The 18,213-nt window shown below is 42.6% G+C and overlaps 4 non-coding genes across 4 annotated transcripts; 2 read left to right on the forward strand and 2 right to left on the reverse strand.

Annotated features, from left to right (window-relative positions):
- The first annotated feature begins 259 nt into the window (after positions 1–259).
- trnas-uga (transfer RNA serine (anticodon UGA)) lies at positions 260–341 on the forward strand. Its single transcript has one exon. It is a non-coding gene; the product is annotated as a tRNA-Ser (tRNA).
- A 1,558-nt stretch (positions 342–1,899) lies between these two features.
- On the reverse strand, positions 1,900–1,972 carry trnar-ucg (transfer RNA arginine (anticodon UCG)). The gene has a single exon. It is a non-coding gene; the product is annotated as a tRNA-Arg (tRNA).
- A 5,122-nt stretch (positions 1,973–7,094) lies between these two features.
- On the reverse strand, positions 7,095–7,167 carry trnar-ccu (transfer RNA arginine (anticodon CCU)). The gene has a single exon. It is a non-coding gene; the product is annotated as a tRNA-Arg (tRNA).
- Positions 7,168–10,149: 2,982 nt separating this feature from the next.
- LOC138229485 (U4 spliceosomal RNA) lies at positions 10,150–10,291 on the forward strand. Its single transcript, XR_011185896.1, has one exon. It is a non-coding gene; the product is annotated as a U4 spliceosomal RNA (small nuclear RNA).
- The last annotated feature ends 7,922 nt before the right edge of the window (positions 10,292–18,213 follow it).

Here is an 18,213-nt window from a genome sequence, read left to right on the forward strand (position 1 = left end):
CGTCCACATGTCTCCGTTGTTGATTGCTTTCTGTCTAAGAACGTTCTGTTTTCATGTCCGAACAGGGAGACTTTATCATTCCAACTTGAAGCCACCCTTAAGTCCTCTGACTTAACGCCGTGTGTGTGTGTGCTTGCACGTATGGCGTAAAAGGTTTCTTAAACGGAGAGCGAACTTGAAAAAAGTTGCCTCCGCTGCCGCGGCCGCCTCGCACTCCCTGTTCGATTGTAGCAAGAAGGCAGCGGCCACGGCGCTCGCTGTAGTCGTGGCCGAGTGGTTAAGGTGACGGACTTGAAATCCGTTGGGGTCTCCCCGCGCAGGTTCAAATCCTGCCGACTACGGCGTCCTTTGCATTTGGTTGCGTGCGTGCGTGTAAAAGGACTAGCGCCGTTTCGTTTTCGCTGGGACCTTTAGCACTCTAAATCGCCTGGACCCGCAGCCTGTGAAATCGATTCTTCGGCACCCACGAAGGACGCTTTGCCGCTGGACACAGATAACGATGCTTTTCTGCAACGAGCTTTCCAGCTGAATTTTCTCGGCAGCTCCGTACTGAACCTGTTCTCCATTGCAACATAGCGGAGGCTCGTCACGTCTATAGCAAGGCTGTGTAGGACCGCATACGCCACAGTGACTTGTACACAGACCACACGAAAGGCAAGCAAAATACACTTTTAAAATTCCAAAGACTCACAAGGTCAGAGAAACAGCGATGACCTGAACAGATCTGTTACAGAAGTCTAGGTTGACCTTTTTAGAGCTGTAATTGCATTTTTGTTTAATAGAAGATCAAATCTACTCGCATGTACCAGCACCTTACAGTTTATTGATGTTAATTCTTTTTAAGTAATAAGATTGCTAACGATGTTGGACTTTAGCCGGTGTTTTTTAGAACAAATTGCTTACACTTCTGTAAGGAATACGCAGTACGTGCCTTTGTCAGTCATTGCTCACCATACCTGTAACTTTCTTATCTAACTCACTTCCTCAAATGGTGAAGGTCCACAAACATAAATGAAAAAAAAACCCTTGTTGTAGATGAGGTGCACAAAAAAGCAGCCCCTGATAGTGTATAACACATTTATACTATTGCAGAGACACATGTAACATATATATATATACTGTATATATATATGAAACAGAAATAGAAACAGAAACAGGAATCGCTTACTCACCTGGAGAATCTCTGTAGGAATATCTAGCATTTATCAATGGAAATAAAAGCTGCTTTAATACAGTGCATGTTCAAACTCAAACCCTCAGCTGCTGTTCTTGTTTGTTTTGGGACAAATTGCAACTGAGCATCGCATGAGCCGTTACGTACCCTTATCTGTTAGGGAATTTCAAGGGAGGAGTTAGGTCAGAATGGGTAGGCTGCAAAACAACAAGTAAAGATTTATTCCAAGATGAAACGTTGTGGCGGTTTTCTTATCTTTTCAGCATGGACTCAACTTTTACGTGTTCCTTATATGCTATATATGTATATATTAGCACCAATGTCGTTCTTAAAAACTAACATGAAATTGTCAGGGACATTCAGCTATATACAAAGACGAGACAGACAAAGTAATAATTCTGTATTAACGTGGCCTACATATTGACGCAATGATCGAACTAACTGACATGTTCTGACTCAGATCCCCTGCAGTTCATGCCAATTAGAACAATAGCAATGCTGAGTCCTCCCCACCCTACTGAGCACAAATTCAGCTGCTCTCCAGTTCTGTTCTGCATGTTTTTTCATTGCAATTGAGCTCGGAGCTGGAGATGATCTCCATACAGTTCTGTGTTCACCAGCCCACACTTGCGTGCTAATTTACAGGTTGTGGCAAATGCTTTTCTATAGTTCATATACATGACGGCAACCTGTTACCGAGGAACCTGAGAGGTTTAAAAGCCTCACGAGCCAGGCATGACTCGAACCTACAATCTTCTGATCCGAAGTCAGACGCGTTATCCATTACGCCACTGGCCCATAGAACACGCACTTGCACTCCACCACAGAGAGCTCTACACTGCTACTAGTAGTACACTTCCCCATCTAAATTTTCACAGCAAGAAACTTGTGTTTCCTACTATTTTTATCAGGTTTAAAATATCATCTCCTTAAAACAGAAAAAGTGTTGATGTGTCGTGCTGAAATTCCGATTGATTTTGAATTCAAAGAAAAAAGGTTTTCTTCCAAAACACCATGAAATTGTCACATCTTGCAGACAATAGGTGTATTCCATGTTGAAAAGAGAAGAAAGAAAACCATGGAGCCTTTTACAGGTGTGAGGCTTCTTCAGGTGTGAGAAGACCTCACAGTCGAAACGCTGTGTTTCCGTTCTTCTCTTTTCAGCATGCAATAAACCTATTACTTGTTCCTTTGCAGCCGAGGCATGCTGACGTAGCTACCCAGCTGAACATCTTGCAGACTCTACAGTACTTCTCTCCTGTAGAAGTAAAGCAGGGCTTGCTGGGTGAGCTTTTGCTCCGGTAAATTAGGTCACGTGTCATGTTAAATCACTTCTTCTAAACACAACATTTGCTGGTGCTAGCTTTCCCCATGAAAAGAGACATTTCCCTTACAGTACATGACATATCGTTTTTATTCTATCAATAAGTATAGAAATTAAACAAAAGAAAAAATGGTGTCGCCAAAGAATGCACAGCTCTGTCGCCTTGGGGAGGTGTCAAGGGCATTGAGCTCCTTGGACATGAAAAGTGCCCGTTAAATGCCATTTCTCATCATTTCTCTTGGCGTCAGTTCTGCTATTAAACGGGAAAGAGGCAACAGGCTCAGAGATTATGTTAAGTGCACACCGAGCGCAGATGTGTCCAAGTGTCTGTAAAAGTGCGGTGCTCCCTAGTGGCTTAAAGTGCCTGCCTAGTAAGCAGGCGATCCTGGGTCTGAATACCAGCTGTGCCTCTCTCCGTGTCTTGTTGTGCCAAATGTATCATTTCAGACAAACATGTACAGCTTTGTTCAGTTTAATGCAAGAATTCATTTCCTTTCTGGAATAACGTGTTTTTGAAGAAATCCATACATTTTGTGAAAGATGAAATCCATTTCTTGGTTGTCAGTGAAAAAATATTGCTGGCTACAAGAAGCGCAAACGATTGTTTTCTTTGACCATAAACCTGCAAATGTAGGGAGCACAAAAGACCGTCAGACTCTGTGATGCAATCGGTTAGTGCATTTGGCTGTTAACTGAACAGTTGGTGGTTCAAGCCCCTCCAGTATGCATGTCTCAGTTTTTCCAATGTAAACATCATCACCATCGCTAAAGAAGATGGCGCAGAAGGCTCCACAGCCGAAACGTTGTGCTTCTTTTCTTCTCTTTTCAGCATGGAGTAAACCTTTGCTTTATCCTTTGCAGCCTAAGCATGCTGACGCAGCTACCTTTCTCTTAACGCGCCTCAATCATTATTCACCAAAACGATCAGCAGAATAAGTCGCCTTTGTGGTGATGTCACTCCTCTGCTTCACAAATGTCCTTAGTGACGGGCCATTTCTTTCTGCCATTTTTCCGGAGCGGTTATTGATTGCTCCATCATTTCCCTCTAACTTTCCATCACTAGGTTGAAAAAAAAAACAGAAACAGGCTGACAGGACGACAATCAAATTGCAAAAACTCATCAAAGCACTCGATAGAGTATTTGAATCCACAAGTAGCTACGAGCAACTTTGTCCTGGCTTGCATGAAAGTCGGAAAATGTCAAAAAGAAAAAGATGGTGGCTTTTTCATATTCGTTCTTTTATTTTTAGTTCGTTGCTTCTTCTGTCCATTGTCCTCCTGCCTGGCTCTTGACCTGTTTGTACGCACACAGTAGACTTTCATGCAGGGGATTTGTCCTGAGCCTCTGTGAAAGACCCACCCACCCCCATAAATAACTGCTCTAGAAACACATGAATGCAAAACTAAACCACAGCTTAAAGAGGAGCTTGTCATGACCGCCAGGCAGTTAAGACCAACTCTTAAGCGATCTAATCAGCACCAGCAGTGGGTGATTATTAATAAACGCCGCCGCACGAGTTAACCCACCTGCACACACTCCACCGTGCGGTACGCAGTGCTATTTTTACCATCTTTACCTGCTTCCCGCTGGTATTGAGTCTACTCCTTGAGAGCTCTACCTGGCGTTTTTTCCATTACCTCGTTTATTCTGGATATTGGACTCCCCTTCTGCCTTTTCGACTTTGGACCTCGCCTCTCACCTCGGACTGTTTGCCACCAGTGTTCTCCCTGGATTACGACTTACCTTACGCCTCTTGACCACGAAACAAAGCAAAGCAGAGCAAAACCAAATGAACAAACGAAAACCCTCACGTCCCGCACTTGCATATAACGCCGTTACGTGCCCAAGCGGTATTGTACGTCATCCTAGCACTGCACCCCGGGGCGTATGGTATATGGGAACGAGCACACGCCACGAATCGTCTCGAATCACTCCCTACAGCTGTAAGGCACCTTGAAGCGTGCGCCCCCAACATTCTTCTTTGCGCATCTGTGAAAGGTAAACTCTTGAGCAAACTCTGAACCAGCTCTAAGGAAACTAATCTGATTAGACGTTACTTTGACTCATCCTTTAAGGGACCCTTGTTAATTGGAGAATCCAATGATTTCGAATGAATTCTGTATGCGTTAAAAGACAGCTATACACAGAAAACATGCAGGACACTTCTCATGATGTTTCCCGAGCCGAAACACAGTGCGTTTTTCCAAGCCATCTGACAAAGCCCGCCCACTGAAAACTGCAGCAGATCGTGTAAAGACGTTCAACTTTGTAACTACTGCACGCACGCACAGGAAGCAGAATAAATTCCTCTTTTCAAACTGTCAAAGGTTTGCTTTGCGAACACTGCAGGACATCGCACAATCGCTTTTGAACGGGGACAAACGATTTCTTATGGGGCGCAGTAAGTACAGACGTTTAAAAAGCTCCACTCATGCCGACGATGCAGCATGAAGAAGCGCAACCTAACGTTTGCATTCCTAGCAAATTCCTTTTATTTTTTTATAAATAAAGACAGTCTTGTTTAACAAACAACACACACAACATTTTACATTGTCAATTCAGTTCAAATCAATGTATTTCTATATAGCGCCTTTCACAACAAGGGCTTCCCAAGGCACTTAACAATGCAAGTTGTTAAGAGCCTTGTGTCTAATATGCCGCCTAGGTAACATGCTGTCTCTTATGAGGCAAATGTTTAAATCCTCTGAGTTAAGTGCTGAAGTTATAGTAGTCCTATCAGTATTGTTGCCTCCGATCAACAGATCCTCAGTTTTCTCAGAGTTGAGTAACAAAAAGTTTTCACACATCCAAGTATTTCCTTCCTTAATGCATTTAACTAAACTGATAATAGAAGAGTTGTCGTTTGGTGTAAACAAAATGTTTATTTGAGTGTCATCAGCATATGAATGAAAGTTCATATTATTTTTTCATATTATCCTACCTAGCAGCAGCATGTAGAGAGAGAGAGCAATATTGGTCCCAGCACTGATCTTCTGGTACCCCAAATTGAACTGGTGACATTCATGAAGCAGTACAATTATTAGATATTTGAACATAATGAAAACGATGAGTAAAATGTGATGTAAACCACTGAAGGACGGTTCTAGATAAGCCAACCTCAAACTCAAGCCTGTGTAACAAAACAGAGAGGTCAACCGTGTCAAAGGCAGCTCTAAGATCTAGAAGCACAAGCACTGTTGCATTCCCCGCATCAGTAGCTAAGAGAATATCATTTACGACTCTTGTTAATGCAGTTTCAGAAACCAGACTGAAATTTCTCAAGTATATTATTTGAATCCAGATACGATTGACGTTGGGCAACAACTATTCTCTCAAGACTTTTAGATTGAAATGGGACCTTTGAGACAGGCCTGTAGTTGTTAAGAACTTGTGGATCCAAATTTGACTTCTTAAGGAGCGGTCTAACAACCGCTACCTTAAATTGATCAGGTACAACACCTGACGCAAGCGATGCATTCATCATACTAATTATAGGTCCTGCCAGTCCTTTGAGGGGAATCTTTGACTAGCTGAGTGGGGATGGGATCTAGCGAACAGGTGGTTGACTTTGTCTTACGTCTGTGTTCATGAGTCCACCATAAGAAGAAATCTGAACAGGAGTGGTGATCATGCGAGGTCACCACGGAGGAAACCACTGCTCTCCCCCCAAAAAAAACCACCACTGCCCCTCTCAAGTTTGCTAAAGACCACATGGATGTCCCACAGCAACTCCTGGAACAATGTTCTGTGGACAGATGTGACAAAAGTTGAACTTGTTGGTAAATGTGCACAGCGTTATGTTTGGAGATAACAAAACACTGCATACCAACTCCAAAACCTCATCCCACCTGGGAAGCATGGCGGAAGCTGTACGGCTTGCAATCATCGAGGGACCGATGAATTCCAAGATGTATCAGGAAATTCTACAGCAGAATGTCAGGGTGTCTGCCTGTGATCTAAAACTCGAAAGACGCTGGGTCATGCAACATGACAAAAACAAAGGAGTACATCAACAACAGAGTGGCTGAAACAGAAGAAATTCCGTATTTTGGGATGGCCAAGTAAGAGTCCTGACCCCAATCCCATTGCAGTGCTGTGGCGTGATCTGAAGCAGGCCGTTCAGCGCAAGACATCCCAAAAATATACATGAACTGAAACAGTTTTGCATAGACGAATAGGCCAAAATACCTCCTAACCGCTGCTCAGGTCTGACCAGCCGCTACAGAAAGTGGGGGTTGAGGTTTTTGTCATAAAGGAGGTTCCACTAGCTCCTTAATATAAGGGTTCACGTACTTTTTCCATCAATGACCTTGATTGTTTAGACCATTTGGTCAATAAAGAAACAGCAATGTCAAATGTTGGGCGTGTGTTGTTTGTTAAATCAGACTCTCTTTATTAATTATTATGACTTAGATAAAGATAAGATCACATGTTAGGAGCCATTCATGCAGAAATCCACATCATTCCGAAGGGCTGTTTACAAAAGTTTTTCTCCCAACTCTATGTGAGAGAAAAGCAGAGACGCTCACTGAGTAAGGTGGGGTTGCAGCTTTGCAAATTGCAAGGACATTTGTATGCTCAAAATGGGACAGGAGCACCCCAGATGGGACTTGAACCCACAATCCCTGGCTTAGGAGGCCAGTGCCTTATCCATTAGGCCACTGGGGCACACTAGATGAGGTCGATCACGCTGATGAAGAGCCAGTTTTGTTTTCCTTTGCTTTTTCAAAGGGATCCCCAAAATTAGGGAAGTTAGGCAGCAGAAGGTTTACTGTGACCTGAGAAGGACCGGCATCCAATCACGGTGGTATACACACACACGCTCTCACTCATCTGAGCTACACGGCTATCTCAGGATGATCTCAGGTGCGCCGAGCTGGTACGGAACATATTGAACTGATCGATGGCGAATTGTCTCTCAGACAGGCTTTTCACCTCTGAGCTCCCTGACTGACAGTGATCAGCTAGGTAGTGAAACAGTCAGCTGCTTCTAAGCCTTAAACAGCTGCATCTCAGCGCTTCCACGGAGAGATGATTTGAAAGCCGAACAAGTCACCTCTGAGCTCCCTGACTTTAGGGTACGGTGTTCCCTGAAGGGCTCTCAAACCCTGCATTTCAGATGTCTAGCTGTATCGCTGATGTGTTGCACCTCAGAATCACTTTTAAACCTTACCTCTGGTATCTTTAATCCCTATTGCTCAACGCATGGTGAAAGTATTGCATAAATGTTTCTGAAAATGAGCAATGGGCACCTGAGAGTCTCATTTGCCTGTTTCACAAATGATCATATTTGACTAGAGATTCTGTTTGGGATTCAGTTGTGCATTCTGACAGCAATCCCTTTCAAAAAACGATACATTCTGGATGAGATCAAAGGTGCAGGAACACTGTATTTAGGATGTGTTTGCAGGTATTCTGTCTCTCTAGCTTCAACACAGTGATATATATATATATGCTCACTAATTTTTTGGTACATGCCCAGGGCAATAATCATTATGAGGATTTATTTCCTGATGTGCTAGGGGTAGTTTTGTGAAATACTTCAACACACTGGATCGCAGGTTTAAACCCCCTGGACTCTTACTCCTTAAAAACCAACAAATGCAGATATGTAGCAATCATATTGTAGCAGACACTCATTTGCCTGTTTCACAAATGATCATATTTTACTAGAGATTCTGTCTGGGATACGGATGTGCATTCTGACAGCAATCTCTTTCAAAAATGATTTTACCTTATCGCGGCTTTGCCCTTCTTGCCTCTTTGGACAATATCTCCATCTTGTGGTCGTTGTTGGTAATGTCTTCTTATGCCCTTTTATAATTTCAATTCTCTATTAGTTGATTCTAGAATAGAGTTGAAAACATCAGTTTTATAGCACACAATATGACATTATTTATAGTCCAATTAGAAATTTATTACCCTGTTTTTAACATAATAACAAATTAAAATTGATTAAAACTAAGTTTGGAACACCAGGGAACATAAAAAAAATGATTTTTAGGAAAACCATGAGGTTCTCTGTGTCCGAAGCCTGCAAGGGGAGAAAGCTAGAATCCTTTGATTTTTCTAAATTTGAAAATAAACATCATATAACAACAGCTTTCATTCCTAGGAGTGAAAAACAACCATTTTTGAAGACATATTAGTTTCTAAAACACTACAATAAAGTTAAAAACATCCGTTTTATATTACATTATTTTTTGTGAAATTAGTCATTTTTTGCACTATTTTTAATAAAATCTCTAATTAAAAGTGATTAAAATTAAGTTTGGAACAACAAGAAACACAAAAAAAAAGATTTTAAGGAAAAAAATGATGTCTTCTGTGCCAGGTGCCTGAAAGGGGAGAAAGCTAGAATCCTACCCAGGCTCCTGGAGCTCTTTCCTGGCTAAAGGAGGGTGAATCCATCCCCTTCAAAGCTCCATGAAAAAATGATATTTTTAAATTTGAAAAAAAAAACATTATAGAACAACATCTCTTGGTCCACAGAGTGCAAAAATCCAACTTTGAAAAAAATCCATTGACTGGTCCCTGAATCCTGAAGTTTCTTTGCATGATATCGGGCTTGCAACCACTTTCTGGAAAATGATGAAAAATGCCAAAAATGAAAAAAAAGTTATCAATTCTAGAGCCTAAGAGGAAAACAAGACAAAGGTATATCTCCAAATAATTTTATGTGCTTCAGAAGAGCCCAGGAAAGTTTTTTGCATACATGAAACCACGCCCGTTTGCACGTAAGAGGACATGGTTGCACACACGACTGCATGAAAGCACGCGTGCATGCGAAGTCATCCTGTTGAGCATTTGAAAAGCCGCACCACGCCGCACTTGAAATAGCTCTTACATTAGTGGTAGACGCAGGAATCGCCTTTTTATTTACGCTCTTACCAACGCGATGGAAAGCAAAACAAAGCAAAGCAGAACAGAGCAAAACAAAACGAACAAACGAAAACCCTCACGTCCCGCACTTGCATATAACGCCGTTACGTGCCCAAGCGGTATTGTACGTCATCCTAGCACTGCACCCCGGGGCGTACGGTATATGGGAAAGAGCACACGCCACGAATCGTCTCGAATCACTCCCTACAGCTGTAAGGCGCCTTGAAGCGTGCACCCCCAACATTCTTCTTTGCGCATCTGTGAAAGGTAAACTCTTGAGCAAACTTTGAACCAGCTCTAAGGAAACTAATCCGATTAGACTTTACTTTGACGCTAAACGCCACAGATTGTGTTTGTCCGTTCGTGTCAGTCGTCCCGCAGCCACGGGAAGTGGGACACAAACATGCTGCAATGCTTTCAAGACGTTAGGATTTGTTTGTGCAACATCCAAGAAGAGTACTTGTGGCTTGAATGTGAACTGTACGTGCCCGCCCCCTTTCCTCTGTAGTGCATGAGTTCCTCCCGGCATGCCCTTCGTCATTGTTCTCTCATCTTGTATTTAAAGGGTTGTATTTCTGCTGCTGAAAATAAGCAATGGTTTTCTCACAACGCCCTTTGTTCCCGACGGAGCCCTTGTCTGTCATGAAATTCTTCAAAACCTCAAGCTAGAAGAAGAAGACGACAAATATGAAGCGTTACAGCAACGACATGCCATGAGACGATTGATAACGATTTCCATAGGATCCCCGCGGTTGCCTGGCAACCGTCAGCTTTGCGCAGTGGCAGTATCGGAGCCTGTGAGGTTTAGCCGAGGCGCGATTATTGCTAGTTGAAAACTTTTCCCAATACCCCGCTTCCACCGGTTTGCAATAGAATCGGCGAAAGCAATTTTTGACAGTCTCGTCAGAGACTGAGCAAGGTGTTTAAAGACAGATTTTGTCATGGTGACATCATGGTAGAAAGAAACGAGCTTGTTACGTCTCAACAGAAACGCTCTTTAGCTCTTTCAGCGTTATGCAGAGAACAGTGTCTGTCGAGATTACTTTTGTGTCAGCGCGAAACGCCGTGTGCTGTCAGTTTGATTTCATATTGCTCGTAGCGGCGCCCGGCTTTTGTCTGTCAAACGTTGGGTTGCGCTTCTTCATGCTGCATCGTCGGCATGAGTGGAGCTTTTTAAACGTCTGTACTTACTGCGCCCCATAAGAAATCGTTTGTCCCCGTTCAAAAGAGATTGTGCGATGTCCTGCAGCATTCGCAAAGCAAACCTTTGACAGTTTGAAAAGAGGAATTTATTCTGCTTCCTGTGCGTGCAGTAGTTACAAAGTTGAACGCCTTTACACGATCTGCTGCAGTTTTCAGTGGGCGGGCTTTGTCAAACGGCTTGGAAAAACGCACTGTTTCGGCTCGGGAAACATCCCAGTGGGCATTGATTCGTCGAATATACGTATATTTACGGCGAAAATACGGCTTTACGTATATATACGTCGCCTCGACGTATAATCAACGTCGAATTGCAACCGTAAAATCGACGACATGAATAAACGCATACATAACGTCGAAAACACATCTAACACAGTGCCTGAGGCTTTTTACTGTATGTATCGTGTGTGCCGCAACTAGGAGTATACGGCACTCTGCACAGTGTACGAAGTAAATTATTTTCGCAGTAATTAATTTATTATATTTACTATATTTATTATACACGTGTAAATTAATTACTGCGAAAATAATTTACTTCGTACACTGTGCAGAATCAGCGGTTTTACAGTATATATCGCCTTTAAAGGTGGCTTCTCAAAACGCTTTACGGGATAAAAACAACCAGAACAGCAGCAACAACAATATTGTATTTCGTTGCACTTTGAAAACCAAGTAATAACTTAACTATACAGTACGTGCAAACGTTTCGTATGTTGCTGTCGTGAATGCCTGCGTACCCATAAGTATCTTATTTGCCTTGAGTCTGTCTACAGTATATCTGTCCCACTACCCCCCTCTCTCCCTCAATTCAATTCAATTCAAGGTGTTTTATTTGCATGACAGATGGGTACAAGCATTGTTGGGTATGTATATGGTAACGCTTACTGCCGACATGCACTGTGTAAGACCCGGCGTACCAGAGCAGCGCACCGAGGAAGCGTTTGCATTTATAACTTAGTTTTTAAAATTAGTCAAGCAATATGAACTCCCGGAGTGCTGGCTGTGACAAATTAAACCGGTCTCACAGGTATTCAAAGTAGGAAGTACAGTGTTAAGTGGTAGCTGGGCTACTCCCTCAATAGAATCGCTTTAAGGAAAAGCATTTTCAGAGAGCAATCACGCTGTGTTTATGTAGAAAAAGCGATTAGGTTTATGAGCAATCTAATTACCTATTCGCTTAAAACGCTATATAAAATAAAGTTTATTTAGAGATGAATGATCAGTGTCGCAGTTTAAATAATGGGAGTCAGGAAACTAACACACAGCGCCACCGGATTTAATAACGCAATAAAAACGCTATAAAATAATGTGACTAGGCACAGAAAAAGTTTACAGCACAGTACAATAATAAATGCTGACCATGACTTTAGAAGCATAAATTACCTTACACTCAATTTAAACACAAGCTGTCTTTCTGTATGAACCTCTAAGCTGGTTCAAACAGAAAATGTAGAAATGCATTAGCCTGATTATGATTAAAAAACACATAATTAAACACGCGTTTGCGATTTAAATCACAACACGATTTAAATCAATATAAATGTTTATATTGTAACGCATACTGTCCAGCCTCCATTTCTCTATAAAAATTTACTCTGTTGCACACACACACTAGAAGCAGGAACCGCTGTCAGAAGGGAAGATATGTTCAAAATATCGCAAATATCGATCATGTTGCGATATTTTGAAATATAAAAGTCAATTGATTGTCCATAATATCACTTACCTATTTTTTCGAAGAAATGTTTGTTAAAAGAAAAGTCCAACACCAGCTGGATTTGAACACACAACCTGCCAGTTGGTAGTCACGCACCTAGACCAGTCAGCTACAAGACAGCTCGCATGAACAGGCAGACGAAACAGCCCTACACAGCCCTGTCGCAGTACACGGATATAATCATACCGTTATTAAATTCTTTAGATACGCGATTCCATATTATATTCCCTTTTAATCAAATTCTAAAAGTATGCTTGTTGACTCCGGTATCACGTTAGTTAAAGACTTTGAAGCTTACAATGTTTAGGGAGAAATGGAATACTGGTGTGTATTTTTTTCTTTAAAGTACCAAGACCAGCTATATACTGTATGTTTATGTTCCAAAATTAATATCGTTTATGGCCTTCACACGCATTACAGTATGCTCCTATTCTTTTTATGCTCAGCTACTAAGATTTTCCTTCAGTGGTAAAATTCAATATCTACAACGGGCACAGTAAAGACGTTTACAGTAAGTCTTTCTACGACAGACCAACGGACCACGAGTGCCCCTGTCGGTCAACCAATCACGCACCGCGGTACCCCGTGTCATCTTACCTGCGGTACGTGTCTGTACCGCTCACTTTGAATGGCTGCATCTGTAGCTGATCACTGTCAGTCAGGGAGCTCAGAGGTGAAAAGCCTGTTTGAGAGACAATTCGCTGTCGATCAGTTCAATATGTTCCGTACCAGCTCGGCACACTTGAGACCATCTTGGTAGCTGTGTAGCTCAGATGAGTGAGAGCGTGCGTGTGTGTATCACCGTGATTGGATGCCGGTCCTTCTCAGGTCACAGTAAACCTTCTGCTGCCTAACTTCCCTAATTTTGGGGATCCCTTTGAAAAAGCAAAAGAAAACTAAACTGGCTCTTCATCAGCGTGATCGACCCCACCCAGTGTGCCCCAGTGGCCTAATGGCTAAGACACTGGCCTCCTAAGCCAGGGATTGTGGGTTCGAGTCCCAGCTGGGGTGCTCCTGTCCCATTTTGAGTGTACAAATGTCCTTGTGATTTGCAAAGCTACAACCCCACCTTACTCAGTGAGCGTCTCTGCTTTTCTCTCACATACAGTTGGGAGAAAAAAATGTGTAAACAGCCCTTCGGAATGATGTGGATTTCTGCATGAATGGCTCCTAACATGTGATCTTATCTTTATCTAAGTCATAATAATTAATAAAGAGAGTCTGATTTAACAAACAACACACGCCCAACATTTGACATTGCTGTTTCTTTATTGACCAAATGGTTTAAACAATCAAGGTCATTGATGGAAAAAGTACGTGAACCCTTATATTAAGGAGCTAGTGGAACCTCCTTTATGACAAAAACCTCAACCCCCACTTTCTGTAGCGGCTGTTCAGACCTGAGCAGCGGTTAGGAGGTATTTTGGCCTATTCCTCTATGCAAAACTGTTTCAGTTCATGTATATTTTTGGGATGTCTTGCGCTGAACGGCCTGCTTCAGATCATGCCACAGCACTTCAATGGGATTGGGGTCAGGACTCTTACTTGGCCATCCCAAAATACGGAATTTCTTCTGTTTCAGCCACTCTGTTGTTGATGTACTCCTTTGTTTTTGTCATGCTGCATGACCCAGCGTCTTTCGAGTTTTAGATCACAGGCAGACACCCTGACATTCTGCTGTAGAATTTCCTGATACATCTTGGAATTCATCGGTCCCTCGATGATTGCAACCCGTACAGCCTCTGCCATGCTTCCCAGGTGGGATGAGGTTTTGGAGTTGGTATGCAGTGTTTTGTTATCTCCAAACATAACGCTGTGCACATTTACCAACAAGTTCAACTTTTGTCACGTCTGTCCACAGAACATTGTTCCAGGAGTTGCTGTGGAACATCCATGTGGTCTTTAGCAAACTTGAGAGGGGCAGTGGTGGTTTTTTTGGGGGGGAGAGCAGTGGTTTCCTCCATGGTGACCTCGCATGATCAACACTCCTGTTCAGATTTCTTCTTATGGTGGACTCATGGACACAAACGTAAGACAAAGTCAACCACCTGTTCGCTAGATCCCATCCCCACTCAGCTAGTCAAAGATTCCCTCGAAGGACTGGCAGGACCTATAATTAGTATGATGAATGCATCGCTTGCGTCAGGCGTTGTACCTGATCAATTTAAGGTAGCGGTTGTTAGACCGCTCCTTAAGAAGTCAAATTTGGATCCACAAGTTCTTAACAACTACAGGCCTTTCTCAAAGGTCCCATTTCAATCTAAAAGTCTTGAGAGAATAGTTGTTGCCCAACGTCAATCGTATCTGGATTCAAATAATATACTTGAGAAATTTCAGTCTGCTTTCTGAAACTGCATTAACAAGAGTCGTAAATGATATTCTCTTAGCTACTGATGCGGGGAATGCAACAGTGCTTGTGCTTCTAGATCTTAGAGCTGCCTTTGACACGGTTGACCTCTCTGTTTTGTTACACAGGCTTGAGTTTGAGGTTGGCTTATTTGGAACCGTCCTTAAGTGGTTTACTTCACATTTAACTCATCGTTTTCATTATGTTCAAATATCTAATAATTGTACTGCTTCATCAATGTCACCAGTTCAATTTGGGGTACCAGAGGGATCAGTGCTGGGACCAATATTGCTCTCTCTCTCTACATGCTGCTGCTAGGTAGGATAATCCGAAAAAATAATATGAACTTTCATTCATATGCTGATGACACTCAAATAAACATTTTGTTTACACCAAACGACAACTCTTCTATTATCACTTTAGTTAAATGCATTAATGAAGGAAATACTTGGATGTGTGAAAACTTTTTGTTACTCAACTCTGAGAAAACTGAGGATCTGTTGATCGGAGGCAACAATACTGATAGGACTACTATAACTTCAGCACTTAACTCAGAGGATTTAAACATTTGCCTCAAAGAGACAGCACGTTACCGAGGCGGCATATTAGACACAAGGCTCTTAACAACTTGCATTGTTAAGAACCTTGGGAAGCCCTTGTTGTGAAAGGCGCTATATAGAAATACATTGATTTGAACTGAATTGACAATGTAAAATGTTGTGTGTGTTGTTTGTTAAACAAGACTGTCTTTATTTATAAAAAAATGAAAGGAATTTGCTAGGAATGCAAACGTTAGGTTGCGCTTCTTCATGCTGCATCGTCGGCATGAGTGGAGCTTTTTAAACGTCTGTACTTACTGCGCCCCATAAGAAATCGTTTATCCCCGTTCAAAAGCGATTGTGCGATGTCCTGCAGTGTTCGCAAAGCAAACCTTTGACAGTTTGAAAAGAGGAATTTATTCTGCTTCCTGTGCGTGCGTGCAGTAGTTACAAAGTTGAACGTCTTTACACGATCTGCTGCAGTTTTCAGTGGGCGGGCTTTGTCAGATGGCTTGGAAAAACGCACTGTGTTTCGGCTCGGGAAACATCATGAGAAGTGTCCTGCATGTTTTCTGTGTATAGCTGTCTTTTAACGCATACAGAATTCATTCGAAATCATTGGATTCTCCAATTAACAAGGGTCCCTTAAAGGATGAGTCAAAGTAACGTCTAATCGGATTAGTTTCCTTAGAGCTGGTTCAGAGTTTGCTCAAGAGTTTACCTTTCACAGATGCGCAAAGAAGAATGTTGGGGGCGCACGCTTCAAGGTGCCTTACAGCTGTAGGGAGTGATTCGAGACGATTCGTGGCGTGTGCTCGTTCCCATATACCATACGCCCCGGGGTGCAGTGCTAGGATGACGTACAATACCGCTTGGGCACGTAACGGCGTTATATGCAAGTGCGGGACGTGAGGGTTTTCGTTTGTTCGTTTTGTTTTGCTCTGCTTTGCTTTGTTTCGTTGTCAAGAGGCGTAAGGTAAGTCGTAATCCAGGGAGAACACTGGTGGCAAACAGTCCGAGGTGAGAGGCGAGGTCCAAAGTCAAAAAGGCAGAAGGGGAGTCCAATATCCAGAATAAACGAGGTAATGGAAAAAACGCCAGGTAGAGCTCTCAAGGAGTAGACTCAATACCAGCGGGAAGCAGGTAAAGATGGTAAAAATAGCACTGCGTACCGCACGGTGGAGTGTGTGCAGGTGGGTTAACTCGTGCGGCGGCGTTTGTTAATAATCACCCACTGCTGGTGCTGATTAGATCGCTTAAGAGTTGGTCTTAACTGCCTGGCGGTCATGACAAGCTCCTCTTTAAGCTGTGGTTTAGTTTTGCATTCATGTGTTTCTAGAGCAGTTATTTATGGGGGTGGGTGGGTCTTTCACAGAGGCTCAGGACAAATCCCCTGCATGAAAGTCTACTGTGTGCGTTCAAACAGGTCAAGAGCCAGGCAGGAGAACAATGGACAGAAGAAGCAACGAACTAAAAATAAAAGAACGAATATGAAAAAGCCACCATCTTTTTCTTTTTGACATTTTCCGACTTTCATGCAAGCCAGGACAAAGTTGCTCGTAGCTACTTGTGGATTCAAATACTCTATCGAGTGCTTTGATGAGTTTTTGCAATTTGATTGTCGTCCTGTCAGCCTGTTTCTGTTTTTTTTTTCAATCTAGTGATGGAAAGTAAGAGGGAAATGATGGAGCAATCAATAACCGCTCCGGAAAAATGGCAGAAAGAAATGGCCCGTCACTAAGGACATTTGTGAAGCAGAGGAGTGACATCACCACAAAGGCGACTTATTCTGCTGATCGTTTTGGTGAATAATGATTGAGGCGCGTTAAGAGAAAGGTAGCTGCGTCAGCATGCTTAGGCTGCAAAGGATAAAGCAAAGGTTTACTCCATGCTGAAAAGAGAAGAAAAGAAGCACAACGTTTCGGCTGTGGAGCCTTCTGCGCCATCTTCTTTAGCGATGGTGATGATGTTTACATTGGAAAAACTGAGACACGCATACTGGAGGGGCTTGAACCACCAACTGTTCAGTTAACAGCCAAATGCACTAACCGATTGCACCACAGAGTCTGACGGTCTTTTGTGCTCCCTACATTTGCAGGTTTATGGTCAAAGAAAACAATCGTTTGCGCTTCTCGTAGCCAGCAATAATTTTTCACTGACAACCAAGAAATGGATTTCATCTTTCACAAAATGTATGGATTTCTTCAAAAACAAGTTATTCCAGAAAGGAAATGAATTCTTGCATTAAACTGAACAAAGCTGTACATGTTTGTCTGAAATGATACATTTGGCACAACAAGACACGGAGAGAGGCACAGCTGGTATTCAGACCCAGGATCGCCTGCTTACTAGGCAGGCACTTTAAGCCACTAGGGAGCACCGCACTTTTACAGACACTTGGACACATCTGCGCTCGGTGTGCACTTAACATAATCTCTGAGCCCGTTGCCTCTTTCCCATTTAATAGCAGAACTGACGCCAAGAGAAATGATGAGAAATGGCATTTATCGGGCACTTTTCATGTCCAAGGAGCTCAATGCCCTTGACACCTCCCCAAGGCGACAGAGCTGTGCATTCTTTGGCGACACCATTTTTTCTTTTGTTTAATTTCTATATTTATTGATAGAATAAAAACGATATGTCATGTACTGTAAGGGAAATGTCTCTTTTCATGGGGAAAGCTAGCACCAGCAAATGTTGTGTTTAGAAGAAGTGATTTAACATGACACGTGACCTAATTTACCGGAGCAAAAGCTCACCCAGCAAGCCCTGCTTTACTTCTACAGGAGAGAAGTACTGTAGAGTCTGCAAGATGTTCAGCTGGGTAGCTACGTCAGCATGCCTCGGCTGCAAAGGAACAAGTAATAGGTTTATTGCATGCTGAAAAGAGAAGAACGGAAACACAGCGTTTCAGCTGTGAGGTCTTCTCACACCTGAAGAAGCCTCACACCTGTAAAAGGCTCCATGGTTTTCTTTCTTCTCTTTTCAACATGGAATACACCTATTGTCTGCAAGATGTGACAATTTCA

This window comes from Lepisosteus oculatus, unplaced genomic scaffold (assembly GCF_040954835.1).
Source record: "Lepisosteus oculatus isolate fLepOcu1 unplaced genomic scaffold, fLepOcu1.hap2 HAP2_SCAFFOLD_45, whole genome shotgun sequence".
Taxonomy (NCBI): Eukaryota; Metazoa; Chordata; class Actinopteri; order Semionotiformes; family Lepisosteidae; genus Lepisosteus; species Lepisosteus oculatus.